The following is a 22,240-nucleotide window of genomic DNA, read 5'->3' as shown; positions in this document are numbered from 1 at the left end:
ACAAGACTAAGCATGAACACTATAACCAAAAGCATAAACCAGAACTAAACAACCAACCTAGGAACATAGAGGAATGAGGAACATACAATGGAAAAGACAGTATCATCTTCCCTTTCCCTTGGTTGTCCTAAGGAGCTTAACAGGCATGGATGGCGTAGAGCAATAGTAATAATAATAATAAATAATAATTCATTTTATTTCAAGGTGCCTTTCTAGACACTCAAGGACACCGTACACACAATAAAATTCAAGTAAAATGCAGTACACACAAGAGAAAACAATACAATAACACTTTTTAAAAAAATCAGGTAATATAAGCTAATCTAAAAAAATGCGTCTTAAGTCTGCTTTTAAAATGTGTGAGAGAAAGAATGTTACGGATGTCAGGTGGGAGCGTGTTCCAGAGTTTAGGAGCAGAGCGACTGAAGGCCCTGCTCCCCATGGTACTAAGACGAGCAGTAGGAACTGTGAGATGAATGGAAGAGGAGGATCTAAGTGTACGGGAGTGTGAGGTAATGTGGAGAAGATCTGAGAGATAAGGGGGAGCCAAATTATGGATAGATTTAAAAGTGAGAAGCAAGATTTTAAACTAGATGCAGAAATGTATGGGAAGCCAGTGGAGCTGCTGTAGGACCGGGGTGATGTGTTGTATTGAGGGAGTTTTGGTGATAACACGAGCAGCAGCATTTTGTACGAGTTGAAGTCTACGAATAGATTTTGAGGGAAGACCATACAGGAGGGAGTTACAATAATCTAGACGTGAAGTAACCAGACTATTGACGAGAATAGAAGCTGTGTGAGGGGTGAGGGAGGGACGAAGACGGTTAATGTTCCTGAGGTGAAAGTATGCAGTGCGTGTGATGTTATTGATGTGAGATTGAAATGACAGCGTGCCATCAAGGATAACACCCAAACTTTTTACCTTTACAGAGGGAGCAATAGCAGCATTGTCAATATTGATATAAAAGCTGTCAGTCTTGTTGACTACTGATTTGCTGCCAATTAAAAGAACTTCAGTTTTATTGCTATTAAGTTGAAGGAAATTGGAGGAGAACCAAGATTTTATTTCTAGGATGCAATCAGAGAGAGAGGGAGGGGGAGAGTAGTGGATGGTTTAGATGAGATGTAAAGTTGGGTGTCGTCAGCGTAGCAGTGAAACTGAATGTTAAGTTTCCTGAAAATATAACCCAGTGGAAGAAGATAGATGATAAATAAAAGGGGACCTAGTACTGAACCCTGAGGGACACCAGAGGTGATAGAGGAAAGTCTGGAAGAAAAGGAACCAAGTTTGACATATTGAAGACGATTAGAAAGATAGGAGACAAACCAGTGAAGGGGTGTGTGAGAAATGCCAATTGCAATTAATCTATTGATGAGGGTTGTGTGAGAGATAGTGTCAAAAGCCGCACTTAGGTCCAAAAGAATAAGAATGGATAAAAAACCATTGTCAGCTGCAAGTAAAAGATAATTCGTGATTTTGACTAGTGCTGTCTCTGTGCTGTGAAGGGGTCTGAATCCAGATTGAAATTGTTCGTATAGTTTATTATCAGAGAGATGTGAGTGCAGGTGGGAAGCAACAATTTTTTCAAGAATTTTCGAGATAAATGGAAGGTTGGATATAGGGCGAAGGTTATTGAAGTCAGTTGGATCTAAACCAGTTTTTTTGATGATCGGGGTGATTTCTGCAATTTTGAATTTAGAGGGGACAATTCCAGAGAAGAGTGAATAATAGATGTTATAAGTAGAATGAGAGAAGGGAGACAGGCTTTGACCAGAGATGTAGGTAGGGGATCTGGGCCCGTATTTATCAAACTTCTTAGAGTGGAATTTTGGACTTAAGTGCTGAAAAATTCTTAGATTTGCTCCTACTCACAGAGTTAAGCGTAAGTGCCAGTTATCAAAACTCTCAAGTATAAGATTCACTCTTACTCTCCCGAAAAGTTAAGACTGCTCCAGAGGACTCATAAGTCGTTAAGAGTTGCCACTAGGGGGCTGAGATGGCACTGAGAAGACAGAGACGCGTGCGAACCTTCATTTTAGGTACACATTTCAATTTTATAGATATATAAATATGCACAATGCACAAATATGCACAATAATTAGGCATTAAGATAAGCATGGGTTAAATTTATTTTTCTTTTTTTCGTGCAAGAGTGTAATATTCATGCTGCGATTTTCATTTTCATACTTTAATTTTAAGCTTTGACTTCTGCCTTGTCAGTTATTGTATGTCATTTGGGAGTGAGTCCTCTGCCAGACTTCCTTCAGACGCTCACTTTTCCTCCGGCCATTCATGACTGGTGGTGTTTGGAAGCGCTGTCAGAGAGGGAGGGGCAGATGGAGAATCTGCGCTCAAGCCAGCAGGGTCGGGAGCACGAGCTTTAATACTGACAGATGCAATTATTTTATTAGCATCACAGTGTTTGTGTGCAAATCTAAATAAATTTTAAGAACATTGTCTTTGAGATATACTTTAGAATTTCATTAATGCAGGATCCATTCCACATATCACCACAGTGTCTTCCCCCATGATACGCTGCACCACCTCACAAACTGTGCTAAGAGGCTTGCCCGGTGGTCCTCCGCCTGAATGTGATTCAGTTAGAATGTATGCAGTATCCAAAATAAATCAGAGAAAACATATGAATAACAAAAGAAAGAAGGAAACAAATTTTTTATAAAGATTATTTATTAACTACGTAAATACGCCGTGTTATTTTACAAAAATCATGACTGCAACATTATTAAGTTAAATGTGAAGGTATTTCAACATTTTCTGAATTTTATCTTGACATTTCTCAGGAAATATTCTTGAACATGAAATCCGATCCAGTGATTGGTTCTTGCAGGGAGTTTTGAAACGACGTCATCCAGGATCAGCTTTGCGGTACAGCCAGGTGTCGTAAATCAGCTCTGAGACTGACACTTACGAATTGCTCCTACACTTCGCTTAAAGTGAGACTGAGAGGCTTGATAACTTTTAGTCTCAGCTTTTAACTAAGAATTATTTTAGACATAAGTCAATTCTTAGCAGCATTCTTAGGAGTAATTCTAAGAAGTTTGATAAATACGGGCCCTGATCTACAGGTGGAGGGTTTAGATTTATGAACTAGTACAGAGATATTGTCAGCTGAAGGAAGGGTAAACTGTGACAGTGATGAGAGGGGTGGAGTAATGGGCACACTGAAAGTTGTAAGAGAATCTGAATTCAGAAGTAATTGATTGTGTATTTGATCAATTTTGTCATTGAAAAAGGACATTATTGAATTACAGTACTCGTTAGACAGAAGATGAGAGAAGAAGGTAGGGGGGGTTGAGTGGTATTGCTGACAATGGAGAACAGAGTTTTTGCGTTACCTTGGCTATTAGAAATGAGATCAGAGAAATAATCTGCCTTTGTAGTGTTGATAGAGTTTTTATAGTGAAGTAGGTGGTTATTGTACATATCTTTGTGTATATTGAGGCCGGTTTTCCTATAGAGGCGCTCCAACTGTCGGGCCCTAGACTTAAGTTCTCGGAGTTCCGGGGTGAACCAGGGGGCTGAGAGTGTGAAGGTAACTGGTCTGGATTTAATGGGGGCTAGAGTGTTCAGGATTGCTTGTAAGTTGGTATTGAAATTATGGACAAGCTCATCCGGTGTGGAGTCAGTGTCTGAGCAGGGCATAGTACAGGGAACAAACACTGAACGACGAACACTAATTGAAATAAACTGAGGTGCAAGGCAGACAGGAAGCAACAACAAACATACACAGCAAGGCAGGGCATATAAAGGACTAGATACTCACACACAACAACCTAAACCAGACAAAAGACAAGGAGCAGACAAAGCAGAGCTGTGCAGGGCAACGGAACACAATGACTGACATCGAAGGGTAGAACAGAGAGGTTTAAATATACTGAAACATGGAGGTGAAACGAGACGCAGGTGGAAACATTTAGGACAGGGGCGTGGCAGACATAAGGGAACCAAAGAGACAGGGAAACAAGGCGGGGCTAGGGCAGATGACATGGGACTGGGAAGGAGGGCGGAGCTGGACGTGACAGATCCCATCCTCCATTGGGCGGCCCGTTGGCAGAAGTCTGCATTTGTAGTACAAATGTGGTTCTATAGTTATAGTTTTAGTTCTAGGCCAAGTAGTCACAGTCCCTTCAATGCAGATGGTGAGCCTCTGGTAGGAGTTGGCATTAATGCATACTCTTGCGGCAATGGCACATCCAACATCCATCACCACATCCACTGGCAAGCCAGACCATCTCCTAGGTGCTTGTATAGAATCGTCTTAGTTAGAAGCATGCAAAAAAGAAATAAAATACAGGCTGAATCTGTGACCATCAATTTCAACAACCATTGATTTAAACATACATAGCTCATGTGCCAGTGATTAACATGTGGCTCCGGCAGGCTAATCTAAAGCAGCATAACTAAAGGGAGGGGTTCAGAGGTGACCACAGTTATGAGGGCTCACTGAGACATTGCTTTGCAGCCAAGTCATTGTCACAACTAGAGTGATTCCATGACACGGCTAGATGACAGCATCAACTTCTCAGATTACCAGAAGTCTCAACGACTGGGGGCTCCCGAGCCACACACCTTCACAAGCAGAATATTAACAGAAGACTTGATTTAATAGATTTAACTCATTCTGACTGTCAATAAAAGCTTTTGTTACTCATAATATGATTGCAATTATATTTCTGTATGTGATAAAAACATCTGACAAACACACAAAAACCAGAGGGCAACAGATCATGTGAAAATACAATATTTGTGTCATTCTCAACTTTTGGCCATGACTGTATGTAGAGACGCTAATCTGTTATGCATTTTCACCTATGTAACTGACCCAGAGGAAAGAAAAATCAAAAAGGAGATCTCCTTAATATCTCTGCAGTTTCTCCTAGACAACACTGAGATTATATGGAAAGACAAATGAGATTTTTCCTTAAGTCTCCTGCTGCTCAAATGTGTCTCTTGAGATAAAGATCTTGGTAATCTTCTGTGTGTCTCATCTTGAGTTTTAGTAGAGATCTCAGTAAAGACTCCAGTAATCTCACATGTCTCTTCTTAAGTTTTATTATAAATCTCAGTAAATACTCCAGTAATCTTACATGTGTCTCTTCTTAATTTTAGTAGAGATCTCAGTAAAGACTACAGAAATTAAGTATTATACATATGTCTCCTTCTGAATTTAATCACACATCACTGTAAAGTCTCACATTGTGCTCAGATTTACCAAACAATTGCATTAAATGGGTCTCAGTATGGACAAATACAGGAATTCACATTTTATTAGAATAAACTAGCAATTTTGCAGTATCCTTAATTTAATAAATCACACACTGGATCAAAAGGACTAGTTTTTTCCTGGCTTTTTCACTTTAACAAATGTAATTTTATCTCTGTTGCTGTGTTAGAATTTTATATTTATTGTATGTTTTAATTTTGTTTCAATTTTGTAAGGTGACCTTGAGTGCCATGAAAGGCGCCAAACAAATAAAATTTATTATTATTATTATTATTATTATTATTAGTTCACTGGAAATACAATTATGCATAGAACATTTGGATGGTAAAACAGCAAGCACTATAAAAAAAAACCCTAACGATACAAATACATGACAGGATTTACTGGACAAACTCTGCATTTGGTCAAGTGTCAGATTCAACTTGCCTATATAATTACCAGATACTTGCCTGTATAATTATCATATACCATATATACCAATAATGCTATTGTTGTTTTGGGCTCCTGAGTTAGATTCCTTCTACAATATAAGATAAATTATCTTTATAACACCCAGTTAGATTTTTTTGCCCAACGCAAAGTTCTTTGAACATTTGTCATGTTATCAGTGCATACTACAGCCCAGGGATGCACAACTTGAAGGAGGAGCCGGGCCACAAATAAATGTAAAGCTGCTTGAAGGGCAAATTAAGTATTATATCGCGATCGATTCTTTATGTTTACTTGTAACTCCCACGGTAGACCAACTAAAAGTAGCCCAAAAAACAGCACTGTTGGTTCGTCGTTCAAATTCAGGTACGAAGCCAGAAGGCGGGCCAAATTATGTGAGAGAAGTAGCACTGAACTTCCACGTTTACGTAACCGTAACAACCATCCTAGCATCATGCATGCGCCAGGTTTGCGATCAACTTGTACTGGGAAATAATGAAAGAGATTGAAACAACTGACCGTGGATCAGCTGTTTCTTCAGAAGACGCTGCACCATTGCCCCAGTTCTGAAGGAGAGATCTGTGAACGCACCTTTCGTTGTCATCCCACATCATCCAATTAAAGAACTGCTGAAAGCATTGTGCGATCCTAATTAGTCAATAGTACGGGAGATGGACTGTGATTGGTCCGTTCAAGTGCAAGTCCCTCCTTCAGTGAAGTCACGAAGAACTGCTGAGGAATCCGACGGGAAGTCACACGGTAAGACCCAAGCATTGAATGTTATACGAGTAACATTATTTAACATTACTTGGTTTAAAATGTGATATTTTTGTCGAAAGACAAGGCTATGTTTTAAGTTATATTTCAGCTGTCATTACTAACAACTTGTTAGTCTAGTGGTATAGCTTCGTAACGGTCCGCTGGATATCTGGCTAACGATGTTGGTATGCTAGCAATATAACCAAGACATTTTCTACATTTTGTTCAGAGTTTGTAGTTTGACAAATACATGCCAATTGCATCTTGTCATAAAACATTACGTTTTTTTCTTAAATCATTTTTAGCATATATGTCTGAAAATACAGCTCTTCTCCAGATTAATTTTAGTATCATCCTATATTTATGCTAATATAGTTTAGTTTACTTGCAAACATGTTTTTGCAGCCATTATAATCCAGACAAAAAGAATGATCGTCAAATGCATATACACTAGTATTCCTGCTTTAGTGTGTTACAGAAATATTTATTTTTGGGTTGTTTAGATTGGAAAATCACTGGGGTTCCAGTTTGCTCAGACATGTAAGTGTTGTTGGTCTTGCTCTGTATACTGTGTATTTGTGTGTGCATGTGTATATATATATATATATATATATATATATATATATTAGTGGTGGGACTTTTAACGCGTTAATTTCGATTAATTAATTACAGGAAATTTAACGCACTAAAAATATTAACGCATTTTAACGCATGAGACACTTTTGCACCGTGGAATGTTTCTCCGTGCATGAGTTCCAGACATACAGATTATATGGACGCACAATAAGATAAGCATGATGCAGATGACTGAAGAGGCTACGCTGGTGAATGGGAAATTTAAATATAAGAAACTTCCAGATGGAAGTACAAACAAAAATTGTGTTATTTGCACTTTATGTAGGAAGGAGTTTGCTTATCACAGGAGCACTTCCACCCTTCGTTACCACACCAACGCAAAACATGTTGGGGCTAACGCGCAGGGGTGAGTTTTCCGAAACGTTCTTAGTGCTAAGTACTTCTTAACCTCGTACGTTTCATACGAGGTTACGAAGTACTTAGCGCTACGAACGTTTTGGGAAACCCACCCCAGGTCAGTAATGATCACTTAGCTGCTAAATGTATTCCTAGTACGATATGGTGAACAAACGTCCGTATTTCCCGGGACATGTCTGTATTTCACATCCTGTCCCGGGCGTCGCGGGTTTTTTTTAAGTAAGAAAATGTCCTGGGGTGAGTTTCCCAAAACGTTCTTAGTGCTAAGTACTTCGTAACCTCGTTCTTACGTATGAGGTTAAGATGTACTTAGCGCTAAGAACGTTTTGGGAAACTCATCCCTGGTTTTTAAATTACCTTCATTGGACCATTAAGACTGGATTAAACTTTTGCGAGTGACCACAGCGCGCGACTCCGCATGCGTTTATACATGACGCTTCATATTATTTGCAGTGTTGTTGTAACGCGGCTCGCGCCACGGAGCGAGGAGACGGACACAAATGCTGAGATGAGCGAGATTTAATACAGGGAATACCAAAACCAGAGTCGATAGAACAGGCAGGGGTCATAACGTGCAAGCAATCCGGACACGAAACACGAACTGACATAACTAAGGACTTGGAAAACAAACACGGGTAAAACGCAGAGTAACGAAACCAACAGATAACACAGGGCGACTGGGCAGCAAAACAAGACGTACTTACAGACAGGGTAACGGGCATGAATGAGGCAACACGAAAGCGGCATATACAGAGTAGACAAACAAAACCACGGATGACTAGACTGGGGGAATGACGGGACTTAAATACATAGAACTGAAACAAGGAACAGGTGATAACAATGACACGGGGGCGTGGCAATAAACAAGGGAATCACGATATAAACGAGTGGGGCGGGATCAACAGGCACGGGACACAGACACAAGGGAACCCGGAGTGACAGCCAAGGGAGGGGGCGAGGCCATACGTGACAGTTGTTCGCTCTCTGTGGTCGAAGATAAAGGCTTACAAGAAGCGCTGCACATTGCGTCAACTGATGCAAGTTACGAACTGCCATCCAGAAAGACAATGTCGAAGAAAATCCAGCAGCTGTATGATGAGGAAAGGGAAGTAAAACAGGTTATTGTGAAGAGCGCCACAAATGTGGCTCTGACTGGGGATCACTGGACCTCTGTTAGCAACAAGAATTATCTTGGTGTGACAGCTCATATTATAGATGATGAATCTATAGATGATGAAGATCCAGTCATTTGCTTTGAGCATGCAGAAGACCACTTATAGGCACTATGGAGATCCCTGTGGCAGAGGCCTGGGAAATTAAAAAAAATATACCATCTAAAATGGTATTAAAAAACATCTTCTGATTTACTTCAATTCTTCCAATATCCTGAGCAAAACTTCCAAAATTAAACAACATTTTTGGTCAGAATTTCCAGTGTTCTGAACTGTTTTTTTGCACTCATCTATTGGTCTATGTAGTAGACTGGTGGAAAAATAAACAAGATGTTGAAGTTTATGATTATGTTCATTGATTCATTCATCATTCAAACTTAAATTAATATTTCTCATGTTAAATACTGAAATGCGATTAAAATGCGATTAATTTCGATTAATTAATTACAAAGCTTCTGATTAATTCGATAAATTTTTTTGATCGCGTCCCACCCCTAATATATATATATAATGTATGTATGTTAGCCTAGATTCCACATGTACAAACAATTCTTTTATTAAAATAAAATATTTTCTGCTAAATTGGATTTCCTGAGTTTAGACAATCTTACAATTTTATCTTTTTCACAGAATGGCAAGTCCTGGTAGGCGAGGTGCACGGGAAATGCTCAAGAGAACCCGCTGTCCACCAAAGAAACTAAGGTTCTTTGCGCAGAACACTGATGTACAACTTCATGAACAAGTATTTTTTTTATAATATTTTAGTTTTAGATACACAGTTAATACACAGTTCATGGTTAATACACAGTTCTAACACACATGTGTTATCTTTTAATGAAAATAGTGGAGTTGTTGATGCTCCTGATGCAAATAAAAGTCCCTCACTGGTTATTATTTATGGCCAAGTGCAAATCAGTGTAGCTGTGGCTACAACAAATACCCATTTCCCCCAGTATGTCAGAGGGAATTGCACAACCAATGTGTGCATTTCCTGTGCAACATTTGCCTCCCACCTACATTAAATAAAGGCAGTAATTGACTTGTTATTCCACAGAATCAGTGACTTCAACTACTAAAATATTGATACTATTACTTTGAGCACACCCCTTTGAATGGTTAGTTACTCAGAAAGAGCAACATTCATGTTCTAAGTGTTGATTTTTTTTTGTTTGATTTTTGGATTTTTGTTACTAAACTTGATGACAAAATGACAACAAAATATAAATTCTACCAAAAACAGGTAGTTATCAAGCTAATGATATTGGACTGATGTTTATTATAGCCAATATGTAGTAGTGCTATGTGCTGTGGACTCTTGGTGGTAATTTATAAAGGCAACCATTGTAAATACTTTCTTTTATTTTCATGTGCAGCGTATGTAATGAGCTGTGGTAAACAGCAGGGATGGGAACCGGTCGATAAAGGCAAACTGAAGAAGGCGCTTGTCAACAAATGTCGTATGAGGTCAATATCAAAGACTTTACAAAGGGAAGGAAGAAAATGACTCAAGGTACAAGTTACTTTTTTTTTTTTTTTTACTTTTTGTTTTGTTTGTGTTTTTACACAAAAGGGCATTTTTGGTTTATGTGTGTGCATTCCCAATTCAACATTTCGTTTTGGCAAATTAATTCTATTAAACTATTCAAATTTTGAATTTTTCAAATTTTAGAGTAATTATTAGATTTATTAGGCATGTTTTATTAGACATGCTTGTCTTAAGGTCTTTTTTATTGTATTGCATTGAAATTGTTTATATTACTTATTAGAAGTAATGCTTGAAACGCGCATAGCAATCTTTCAGTTGAAGAAAAGGGGAAAAATTGTAGGATACAATTTATTACGTACATATTATATTATATTACATTACATACAGTCTATTGGCCAGATTTGACTTGACAATTCATATTTGTAGTGTGAGTTCTTTTGTTTTACGCTTTGGTATTGTTATTATTTAGCATTGTTTGTTAACATAAGTTATTTTAATTTTTTAAGTTAAATTTTTAAGTTAAATTAATAAGGCTCAAAAGACAGTGTTTTGCAGGGAATATTGTCTTACTTTTGTCATGTATGATGTATCATATTATGCTACTGTTTTTTGTTTGTATTTTGTTCTAATCTATTTAGCATCTAATTCAGTTGTACATAAATTGTACTTCAGTTTCTGACATTGCACCAACACCTCAGTTATTACTCCTGCAATGTCTTTTTTTTCTTTTTGTACATATGCAACATTTCTGTTCAAGAAAAAAAAAGTTGAACACATGCAAGAATAAAATGTATGTATGTAAAATGTTGTGTCTTAATTAAAATGAATTTGTTTATTTGGGGAAACAAAATGTAACTGAGTCATTTCCTTTTCATTCTATAGTAAAAATGGAGCCTTGAAGGAGATTAATTCAATACAAGAAAGAGATATCATTTGGAATTCTCAGTTTTGACTCCTTTAACCTCAGAGATTTCTCATGTTTCAATTTTGTCTCATTCTATTTCTCCTAAGCACTTTTAGGAGAAACATCTGTGACAAAGTTGATATCTTAATGAAACATAAATGAGACTCAAATAAGTGTCCTGAGACATCAAAGATCAACATTTTAAGCAATAAAATATTCCTCTGGGGACAAAGGTGTCAATTCCAGGTTCAGAAAGTAAAAGTCCTCACCAGGATTAAAACATATCTTAAAACAAATATATATAATTTATCCAATTCTTTTTATCTACTTATAGTTTGACAATCGGCATCTAACAGAAATATAAGCAAATAAATTATTCACCCATGTCTATTCAATCTGTGTTGGAAGGTGAGGGGTTAGGTGGAAGCCTGTGAGCCTGTGTCTCCCCCTATCAGCACTGTGATGCCCGCTGTTCGTTTACAGAGGGCCTGGCAGTTATAATTCAGCGCAATACCAGTTTTCAAGCGGGCCTAGGTTTAATGGTCACAGTTCGCTACTGCGCAAATGTAATCTAATTTGCCAAAAGTTTGTTAATAAAACCATGAAACATTGTATTTGCTACATCATTGCATTCAGATCAACATGACCGAACGTCTGCTGAAAAAGATTTACTATACCCCCTCAAACCCCGGGTCTTACGGATGGGTAGCGGGTCTGCAAAGGAGCATTGCGTAGAAAAACGGTAAAAAGGCTGATGCTAACAAAGTCAAAACCTGGTTAGAGGTGCAGGATGCGTACACCAGTGGGGAACCGTCAAATCAAATCAAATTAAATTTATTTGTATAGCGCTTTTCACAACACATATTGTCTCAAAGCAGCTTTACAGGATTTACAAGGTTAACAATACTATGGGGAGGGGGCGCTGCTGAGCATCCATGGAGTAAGACGTGAGTTTTGAAGCTCCTGCCGATTCCAGTTAAAATTGTTATTTATTTGCGCGGTTGGGTTATATATTTATTATTACTTGACTCATTAGTAACTCCAGCGGTCAGTATACAACTTAGATTATGTCTAAAATGTCTGGAAAGCCTGCAAAAACGAGTAAGACGATTCAGTCACAGTTGCGGCCCAGTTCTCGCACCGAGACCACAGCCTCGAGTGAACCTCTGGCCTCATTTGAAGATGTCTCCGCGTCCGCTAATTTGGACGTTGCTGCCCTCAAACTCGAGTTGCTGGCCTCGTTGAGGAAAGAAATCGCAGATATTTTTAAAAAGGAACTGCATGAAACACTTGGCGACGCTTTGGCTACCATTAAGCTGGACTTGCAAACTGTGAAGACGCAGTTGGCAAACGATAAAGCTGCGACTGATGCTACAGTGTCGGAGATTAACAACACGGTTGGAGAAATGGAGCACGCACTCACAGTATGCTCTGAAGAAATCACCGCGATGAAGACCACCATTGAGTGTCTCACTGATACCGTGGCCAAGCTGGAAAATAAATGTGAGGACTTGGAATCGAGATCACGGCGTAATAACGTCCGTATAGTGGGGGTACCGGAGGGTCTGGATACCTGTTCCACTACTGCCATATCTGCTTTATTGAAAGAAGCGTTCGGCTTGGAGAAGGAGCCGCTTTTGGAACGGTCTCATCGGACCCTCCAACCCAAACCCAAGCCCGGTGATCGTCCACGTGCGGTGGTGTGCAGATTTCACTATCATAGTGATTGTAATGACATTCTTCGCCGGGCCAGAGACCTCCGACAGATTACCGTCAGGAACTTTAATATCTCGGTCTTTCCCGACCACACCGCAAAGATCGCTCGAGCTCGTGCGGCTTGTAATGAGGTCAGACGGCAGCTCCGCGGTATAGACGGTATATCTCGGTATGGTCTGTTTTATCCAGCACGACTCCGCATTACATACAACGGTGTCGAGAAAGACTTTGTTTCATCAGAAGAAGCCAGTAATTATGTTAAAAGTTTGACTGGAAGGTAACCTCAAGGTGTTGCGGATCTGTGCTGTTATTTGAGTTTCAGGTCAAGTAGCTTTAACACTGCAGTGTTACATAGTTATATATTAGTGTAATTGGTTAATAATTGTATTGTTTATTCACAGTATTGTTTATATATATATATTTTTGTTTCTCAGTTTTCTATTTCAGTTTATTGAATATTTATATATAATAAGACTCAGGTTTTGTATTTTTATATATGGGTCGATAATCTAATTTTGCAGGCCTTACTATAACTTTCTGATCACCGTGATAACCGGTTTTGTTAGAAGTCTTATTTATTTTGAGTTGGTTTAATATCAAGGGTTTTGAAGTTTTAGGGTATGTATATATGCATATGCAGGCATATGTGTAGTTTATTATTGTGCGCATATTGTTTATTTATATTGAAGTCGGTGGGAGGGTCTTTTCTCTCCTTTTTCTTTTATTTTGCTTCGGATAGGTTTTGGGTGGGTCAGCACGAACGACCTTAGTTTATTGTGGGTAGCACTGCTGTCTCCTTTGTTTGTTTTTATGGAGACTTTGGGTGAATTTTTGGTTTGGGGTATTTTGGGGGAGGGCATCCCATCTCGGCTTTCTCTGACCAATTACATTTTTGTAGTTTTTTTTCGTGTGCGTAATGGTTCGTAGCAATATTGATCCCAGCTCTGCTGGGTCAGGCACAGATGTCAGATTTATTAGCTGGAATATCAGAGGTATGGGTAATCCTATTAAGAGATCCAAAGTTTTTTCTCACCTGAAAAATTTAAATTCTGATTTGGTGTTTTTACAGGAGACTCATCTTCGTAATACTGATCATCACAGGTTGCGTTGTCCTTGGGTGGGTCAAGTGTTTCACTCAAATTTTAATTCAAAATCGAGGGGAGTCGCCATCTTGATTAACAAAAAAGTTCAGTTTTCATCTTCAGATGTTAAAGCTGATAGGAATGGCAGGTACATCATAGTTGCTGGTTCTCTAATGCAAAGGAGGGTCTTGCTGGTAAATGTATATGCCCCAAATTTTGATGATGCTGAATTTGTTAACAAGTTGGTAAGTAAAATCCCCTTCTTGAATACACACCTGCTGATTCTCGGGGGGGATCTAAATTGTGTTTTTGACCCAACTCTGGACCGGTCCAATCCACTTAGATTGTCTCAATCTGCAATGTCTACTGCTTTCTCTGATTTCATGAAACAAAATGGTCTTGTTGACCCTTGGAGATTTCGTAACCCATCTATTAAGAAATTTTCTTTTTTCTCTCATGTACACAATTCATACTCTAGGATTGATTATTTTTTTATTGACAGTGCTCTCAATTTTCATGTAAAGTCTACTGACTATTCAGGTATTGTAATATCTGACCATTCCCCTTTATTACTAGACATTCAAATTTCTACCTATAAACGTAGCCCACCACTTTGGAGATTTAATACTCTTCTTTTGGCAGACAAAGAATTTTGTAAATATATTTCAGATTCAATCAATGAGTTCTTGTCTTTCAATCAAAATGATTCTACGTCACATTCATTGTTATGGGAGACACTTAAGTGCTACCTGAGAGGTCAGATTATTTCGTACTCTGCTCATTTAAACAAAAAGATTAATACTAGGCTTGATGAACTTACATGTGCGATTAGTGATCTTGATCAAAAACATGCACTATCTCCATCTCCTGAATTACTTAAACAGCGTCTTGATTTGCTAGCAGAATTTGATCTAATTTCTACTAGAGAGGCAGAGCATTTGTTACTATATAGTCGTGGTTCATACTACGAATATGGTGATAAGGCAAGATACCTAGTATTAAAAACTCAGGGTACTATTATTACAGATCCCATAGCAATAAATGATATTTTTTAATCATTTTACTCATCATTATATAAATCTGAAGCTCAGACAGACAAGACAAATTTAAACAAATTTCTTCTAAATCTTTCAAATCCTGTAGTAGACACTGATACTGTCAATCAACTAGATTCCCCACTTTCCCTTGTAGAGGTATCAAATGCAATTAAATCCATGCAATCCAAAAAAGCACCAGGCCCGGACGGGTTTCCAATTGAATTTTTCAAGTCATTTATTGACAGATTGGCTCCATTACTATTATCCGTTTTCAATGAATCCTTGGATGTGGGTTCATTGCCACCAACTTTGACACAAGCCACTATTGCTCTTCTTCTCAAAACAGACAAAGATCCTACTTCTTGTGGCTCTTACAGACCATTGTCTTTGCTTAACTCTGATATAAAGGTGTTGGCTAAGATTATTGCATCCCGACTAGAGAATGTTCTCCCTCATATTATTTCAGAAGAACAAAACGGGTTTATAAAGGGGAGGCAATTGTTTTTTAATACCCGCACACTTTTTAATATAATTTATTCAAGGCATCAGACTGAGCTTCCTGAACTTGTGATTTCCTTGGATGCCAAGAAGGCATTTGATAGGGTAGAGTGGGAATATCTGTTTGCAGTTTTGAAGAAATTGGAAGGGGAATGCGACAGGGGTGCCCGCTATCGCCTTTGCTCTTTGCCATCGCTATTGAGCCGCTATCTATCATGTTACGATCTTCCCCTTTATTCAAAGGCATCACTTGGAATGGTATTGAATATAAATTATCACTATACGCAGATGATTTGTTACTGTATATAACTGACCCTACACAGTCTATCCCTGCTGTTTTAGGAATTCTGGAGAATTTTGGTACTTTATCAGGTTATAAATTAAACTTGGACAAAAGTGAATGTTTTCCCATCAATACTGCAGCTTGTCATTGTTGTGATTTTGGGTTTTTTGCTTAGCAATAGCACATGCTTTGTTTATTCTTTTAACATAATACAGAAGCGAAATGTAACCACTGTTTAAAAGAAGTGAAGTGTAATCATTGTTTAAGGTAGAAGTAAAATGTAACCACTGTTTAAGATGTGTCCGAGCTGTGAACCCTGGGAGAGGATGTTGTGAAACCACACTGTAGAGTGAGATCTAAAAAGCAGAAGGCGTAGGCCTGATTGTGCCGACGTTGGGGAAATATGAATTTACAGCATCTTCATGAATGGTGGCCTCTTGCCGGCCTATCAGTCCATACACAGGAACCATATGTCCATGTTGGGATTGCAGAGAAGAAAGAGAAGTATTGTATGCTTGAAGAACAATATCATGTAAGGTATGGAAGAGCAGAGCGTTTGGGGGCGGAGAAATCATATATAAAGACGGCATGTACAAACACTTGTTGGGTCTCTGATGTAAATGTTAGAATGTGAGATCCCCAGAGATATCTCTGTTTTAATAAAGGCCTTTTTGTTATTGCTATAATTTTGGTATGGTGGTTCCTGCTATCTCCTTCCCATCAAACGAACACGCTGGGCTAAGGTGATAGGTAGAAGTTTAAAGCCCTCAACATCATCTTCAACAGTCAGATTTACCATTTCGTTTGAGTCCATCAGGGCTTAAATACCTCGGCATTAATGTGACTCGTTCAATGGCTGGCCTTATATCTGCTAATTTCACTCCTTTTGTGTCAAGGATAACAAGTGATTGGCAAGATAAATGTCGTCAAAATGAGCATTTTACCAAAATTTCTCTTTTTATTTCAATCGATCCCTCTTTTTCTCCCCAAACGTTTTTTTGATACACTAGATAAAACAATTTTGTCCTTCATCTGGGGTGCGAAGTCGCCTAGGGTTAGTAAAGCTTCATTGCAGAGATGCAGATTTAGTGGTGGACTTTGATTACCAAATTTTTTTACTTATTACTGGGCTACTCACATCCACAAACTTTGCTATTTGTTAGAATCCCCTCAATACTTGTGCGGATTAGAGCTATCATCGTGCAGGGGTTCTTTAGCTGCTTTGCTTTATTCTTCCTTAACAGTGAGGCCCTCTTTGTATACTGATAATCTAGTCGTCCTTAACACACTCAAGATCTGGTATCAGTTTAGGCGACACTTCAAATTTATGTCTGTATCTTCATCAGGACCTTTAATCAACAACCATTTATTTCCTCCATCACTTTCAGACTTAACATTCAAAGTATGGTCGGATAAGGGCATTACACAAATTAAGCATTTATATGTTGATGGTGTCTTTGACAATTTTACCAATTTGTCATCCCGTTACGACCTTCCTCATACTCATTTATTTCGCTATTTTCAGGTTCGCAATTTTGCATCTAAAAGTTTCCCTAATTTCCCTTCTTTGTCACCTGAACAGCGATGGGAATCTATATTTTCACTTGTGCCTCATCACAAAGGAATTATCTCAAAGCTTTATGACACCATCTCAGCTTTTGGTAATTACTCAACCACTAAGCTCAAGTGCGCTTGGGAACTGGAATTGGGAATTCAAATACATGAAGAGTCCTGGGAACTGGCCATAGAGAGGATAAGATCTACCACCTCTTGTGCTCATCTTTGACTTATCCAGTTTAAGGTTTTACATAGGGCACATCTCTCTAATGCTAGATTGTCTGCATTATATCCGGATGTGGAAGACAAATGTGATAAATGCCATGGCTCTCCTTGCCATCTTAGCCATATGTTTTATCTTTGTCCTGGCCTGGAAGGCTTCTGGTCTGGGTATTTTAAAATCATGTCTGCAGTTCTTGGGGTAAATCTTCAACCTTGTCCTTTAACCGCTATATTTGGTATTTCTGACCCCTCAAGTGGACTAAACGCTACACAAAAGGACATTATGGCCTTCACATCCCTACTAGCCAGACGTCTCTTGTTGTTGCAGTGGAAGTCTAACAGATACCCTTCCATTTCCCAGTGGCTCAAGGATGTCATGATTTTTTTTTAATTGGAGAAAATTAAATTTACTTTAAGAGGTTCTACAGCCAAATTTTTTGACAAGTGGCAACCTTTTATATCATATTTTACTAATTTAAAGGTTCTACCCAATTGAAGCTGTGCTCTTTTCCTTATTGATTTGTCTACATTGCTTAATTAATTATGTAGTGGTTGGTCGTGGTGAGTCGAGTTGGGAATGGGGTCGGGGTGGGTGAGTGTGTGTGGGGGGGTGTTTGCTTTATTTTGTTTCAAAAAAGTGGAATATGTAAACTGTATTTTCATTGCTGTAATTTTTGTATTTGTATTATTCCAATAAAAAAATAATGGAAAAAAAAAAAAAAACAATACTATGGGTCCAAATCCCTAATGAGCAAGCCAGAGGCGACAGTGGCAAGGAAAAACTCCCTATGATAACCATCAGGGCCCTCTACGCCCTCTCAAAGGGTGTAAAATATTCTTAAAACATATATATATATATATATATATATATATATATATATATATATATATATATAATTATCCAATTTAATTTGATCTACTTACAGTTTGACAACCGACATCTAAATAATTACAAAAAACTATTCAACCGTGTCTATTCAATCTGTGTTGGAACGTGAGGGGTTAAGTGGAAGCCTGTGAGCTTGTGTCCCCCTGTATCAGGACTGTGATGCCTCCGCAGAATGTTGGTGATTGGTGGTCCCACTGTTCATTTACAGAGGACCAAGCAGTTATAATTCAGCGCAATACCAGTTTCAAATGACAGTAAAATTGACCAATCATATCTTCCCTCTTAGTGGGCGAGCTTAACTATGATAATTTCTGCCTGCTATGGTGACACTAGCTAGCGTTAGCGTACCACTGCTAGCTAGTTTATTGAGTCACAATCACAATGGAAGCCGAAGCTAGCACTGCCGCTACAGAGGAGGACACTGTTGTAAATGTTATCCAAGCCGTTTTCAAGGTAAACTTTTGATGAGAAGTTGGAGTTAATCAACAAAGGGCGACCTACACCGGAGCTTAATTTGGTTTAAAAAACTAAGGCTTTTGAGAGGCATTTCAACTCCAGCAACTATGTGTGATATCCCTGGATGACCGGCTTGGCCAGGGAGAAGATGCACTGCTGGGATTGCTTGCTGTTTGGGGCTGAGAGCGGGTCTTGGCCTAAAGATGGATTTTGTGATTTCAGAAGTTTATCCAAGTCAGCCCATCGCCACCAAAATGCTTCGAGTCATCTAAAAGCTACTATTCGGCTTAAAACATTCGGGGGCTCCAGGATAGAGCTACAGCTGGATGAACAACAATGGATGCATTGACAAAGTGGTCGCTCAGTGTTACAATGGAGCAGCTGTAATGGCATCTGTTTTGAATGGGGAGCAAGCTAAAGTGAAAGAAACCATTCCACAAGCCCTCTTCGTTCACTGCTATGCCCACATTTTAAATCTTGTGATGGCACAAGGAGCCTCCAAGATAAGAGAGTGCAAGATCTTTTTTTCACATCTCTCTGGATTGGCATTATTTTCAGGCACTCATCAAAGCGCACCAAACTTTTGGATGATATTTGCAGGCGAAGTCTTCCAAGAGTACAGTTGTGCTCAAAAGTTTACATACCCTGGCAGAATTTTTGCTTTCTTGGCCTTTTCTCAGAGAATATTAATGATAACACACAAACCTTTTTTCCACTCATGGTTAGTGGTTGGGTGAAGCCATTTATTGTCCAACCACTGTGTTTTCAGTTTTTAAATTATAATGACAACCAAACACATCCAAATGACCCTGATCAAAAGTTTACATACCCCAGTTCTTAATACCGTGTATTGCCCCCTCTAACATCAATGACAGCTTGAAGTCTTTTGTGGTAGTTGTGGATGAGGCTCTTTATTTTCTCAGATGGCAACGCTGCCCATTCTTCTTGGCAAAAAGCCTCCAGTTCCTGTAAATTCCTGGGCTGTCTTGCATGAACTGCATGCTTGAGATCTCCCCAGAGTGACTCAATGATGTTGAGGTCAGGAGACTGAGATGGCCACTCCAGAACCTTCACTTTGTTCTGCTGTAGCCAATGACACGTCGACTTGGCCTTGTGTTTTGGATCGTTGTCATGTTGGAACGTCCAAGTGTGTCCCATGCGCAGCTTCCGGGCTGATGAATGCAAATTTGCTTCCAGTATTTGCTGATAACGTGCTGCATTCATCTTTCCTTCAACTTTGACCAAGTTTCCTGTGCCTTTGTAGCTCACACATCCCCATAACATCAGCGATCCACCTCCATACTTTACAGTAGGAATGGTGTTCCTTTCATCATAAGCCTTGTTGACACCGCTCCAAATGTAACGTTTATGGTTGTGGCCAAAAAGTTCAATTTTGGTCTCATCACTCCAAATTACATTGTTCCAGAAGTTTTTGGGCTTGTCTCTGTGTTGTTTGGCGTATTGTAGACGAGACACTTTGTGGAATTTGCGCAGTAATGGCTTTCTTCTGGCCACTTGACCATGCAGACCATTTTTCTTCAGGTGCCTCCTTACTGTGCATCTTGAAACAGCCACACCGCTAGTTTTCAGAGAGTCCTGGATTTCAGCGGATGTTATTTGTGGGTTTTTCTTTGCATCCCGAACAATTTTCCTGGCAGTTGTGGCTGAAATTTTTGTTGGTTTACCTGACCGTGGTTTGGTTTTTACAGAGCCCCTGATTTTCCATTTGTTTATCACAGTTTGAACACTGCTGACTGGCATTATCAATTCCTTGGATATCTTTTTGTATCCCTTTCCTATTTTATACAGTTCAACTACCTTTTCCCGTAGATCCATTGACAATTCTTTTGCTTTCCCCATGACTCACAATCCAGAAACGTCAGTGGCTGGATGAAAGATGCAAGAGTCTGTCTGGATCCCAGAAACTCACTCAGCTTTTATGCACACACACTGATTACAAGCAAACAGGTCACAGGTGAGGATATTACCTTTAGTAGCCATTCAAACCCATTTGTGTCACCTTCTGTGCATGTTATCAGGCCAAAATCACCAGGGTATGTAAACTTTTGATCAGGGTCATTTGGATGTGTTTGGTTGTCATTATAATTAAAAAAGAGAAAACACAGTGGTTGGACAATAAATGGCTTCACCCAACCACTAACCATGAGTGGAAAAAAGGTTTGTGTGTTATCATTAATATTCTCTGAGAAAAGGCCAAGAAAGCAAAAATTCTGCCGGGGTATGTAAACTTTTGAGCACAACTGTAGCTACTACTGGCTGGCAAGGGAATTAAGAGAGGTAGAATAATAATAATAATAATAAATATAGCCGCAAGCGGCAATTGGCGGGTTCACACATGAATAGGCATTTTGGCCTCAGTAGACAAAAAGAAGCCCAAAAGGTCTTTTAGACCCAAAAGTGAAAATAAGCTGTTTCAGTGGAAAAAATGCCTAAATAAATCGATGTGCAAAAAAAGGTTCAATTGAGGCACTAAAGGCCCTAAAGGTTCAAAATAAATTGTATTGGCAAAATGATTTAGATCATAGAACTAAATCACATGCTGAGATCAGCTTTGTGTGTGTTTGTGTGGTATTTCATGTGAGAAATAGTTTTTAGTTAGTTCCGGAATTTGGCCACTAGATGGAGCCCAAGTACTACCATGCTGTTATTACAGTGACAAGAAAGACATTTTAGTGAATTAAAAGGTTTATTTCTGGTCAGGCAGTGCACTTTTTGTTATGAGATGTCATTTCAAAGTTAGTTATCTCACTGTTCTGAATCATACAAGACCCATTACTTGTCTGTTTTCTGCATAACAGAATTGCAGCACAAGTTTTTTATGATTTCTTAGGTTTTTGTGTAATGTAGCACCCTCGACAGGCCAATTTAAGGCACTAAAGGCCCAAAAGGTTAAAAATAAATTGTATTGGCAAAATGATTTAGATCACAGAACTAAATCACATGGATAGATATCAGAACTAAATCACATGGCGAGCAGGAGCTCTAAACAAGAGACGTGATGGACCATGAGGTGTCGTACTCAGCCAGCTAGTACAAAACAAAAATCTATTTCATATCAGTCCACAAGACTTACAAGTAAACTGACAAACACGAAAACGAAGGGTATCCTATCTAATTTTTTTCTAAATTTTTTCTAATAAAGTTTTCTAAACATGCAATATGGTTACAGTTAGTTATCGGTCTTTCTTTTAATTACTGTTATTATTTATTTCAGTTAACAGAAATGTTCTTTTCAATACCAGTTGTAGTTCTTTCGTTCATTTTCGTTAATGATTATAACCTTGGTATTGACCACGATTGTTGTTACCTGTGGATGTTGTTGTATACCATGTATCAGAGCTCTTGCCCAAAGGTTGATCACTGCTGCCATAGAGAAGAGGAATGTGAAGGACCCACCACGATAAACCATGCCACTCATCACAGGAGAAGATGATGACTACTCATCTGAAGAAGATGATCCTGTGTGAAGAATCCGTTGTTACTTTTTACT

The 22,240-nt window shown here is 38.7% G+C and overlaps 1 long non-coding RNA gene across 1 annotated transcript; it reads left to right on the top strand.

The window, feature by feature from the left end:
* The first annotated feature begins 6,409 nt into the window (after positions 1–6,409).
* LOC143519793 (uncharacterized) lies at positions 6,410–9,297 on the top strand. The gene is made up of 3 exons (XR_013132536.1): positions 6,410–6,434; positions 6,938–6,974; positions 9,230–9,297. It is a non-coding gene; the product is annotated as an uncharacterized LOC143519793 (long non-coding RNA).
* Positions 9,298–22,240: the final 12,943 nt, after the last annotated feature.

Source organism: Brachyhypopomus gauderio, chromosome 7 (genome assembly GCF_052324685.1).
Source record: "Brachyhypopomus gauderio isolate BG-103 chromosome 7, BGAUD_0.2, whole genome shotgun sequence".
Classification (NCBI taxonomy): Eukaryota; Metazoa; Chordata; class Actinopteri; order Gymnotiformes; family Hypopomidae; genus Brachyhypopomus; species Brachyhypopomus gauderio.
This window is presented reverse-complemented; position numbering and strand designations above follow the sequence as displayed.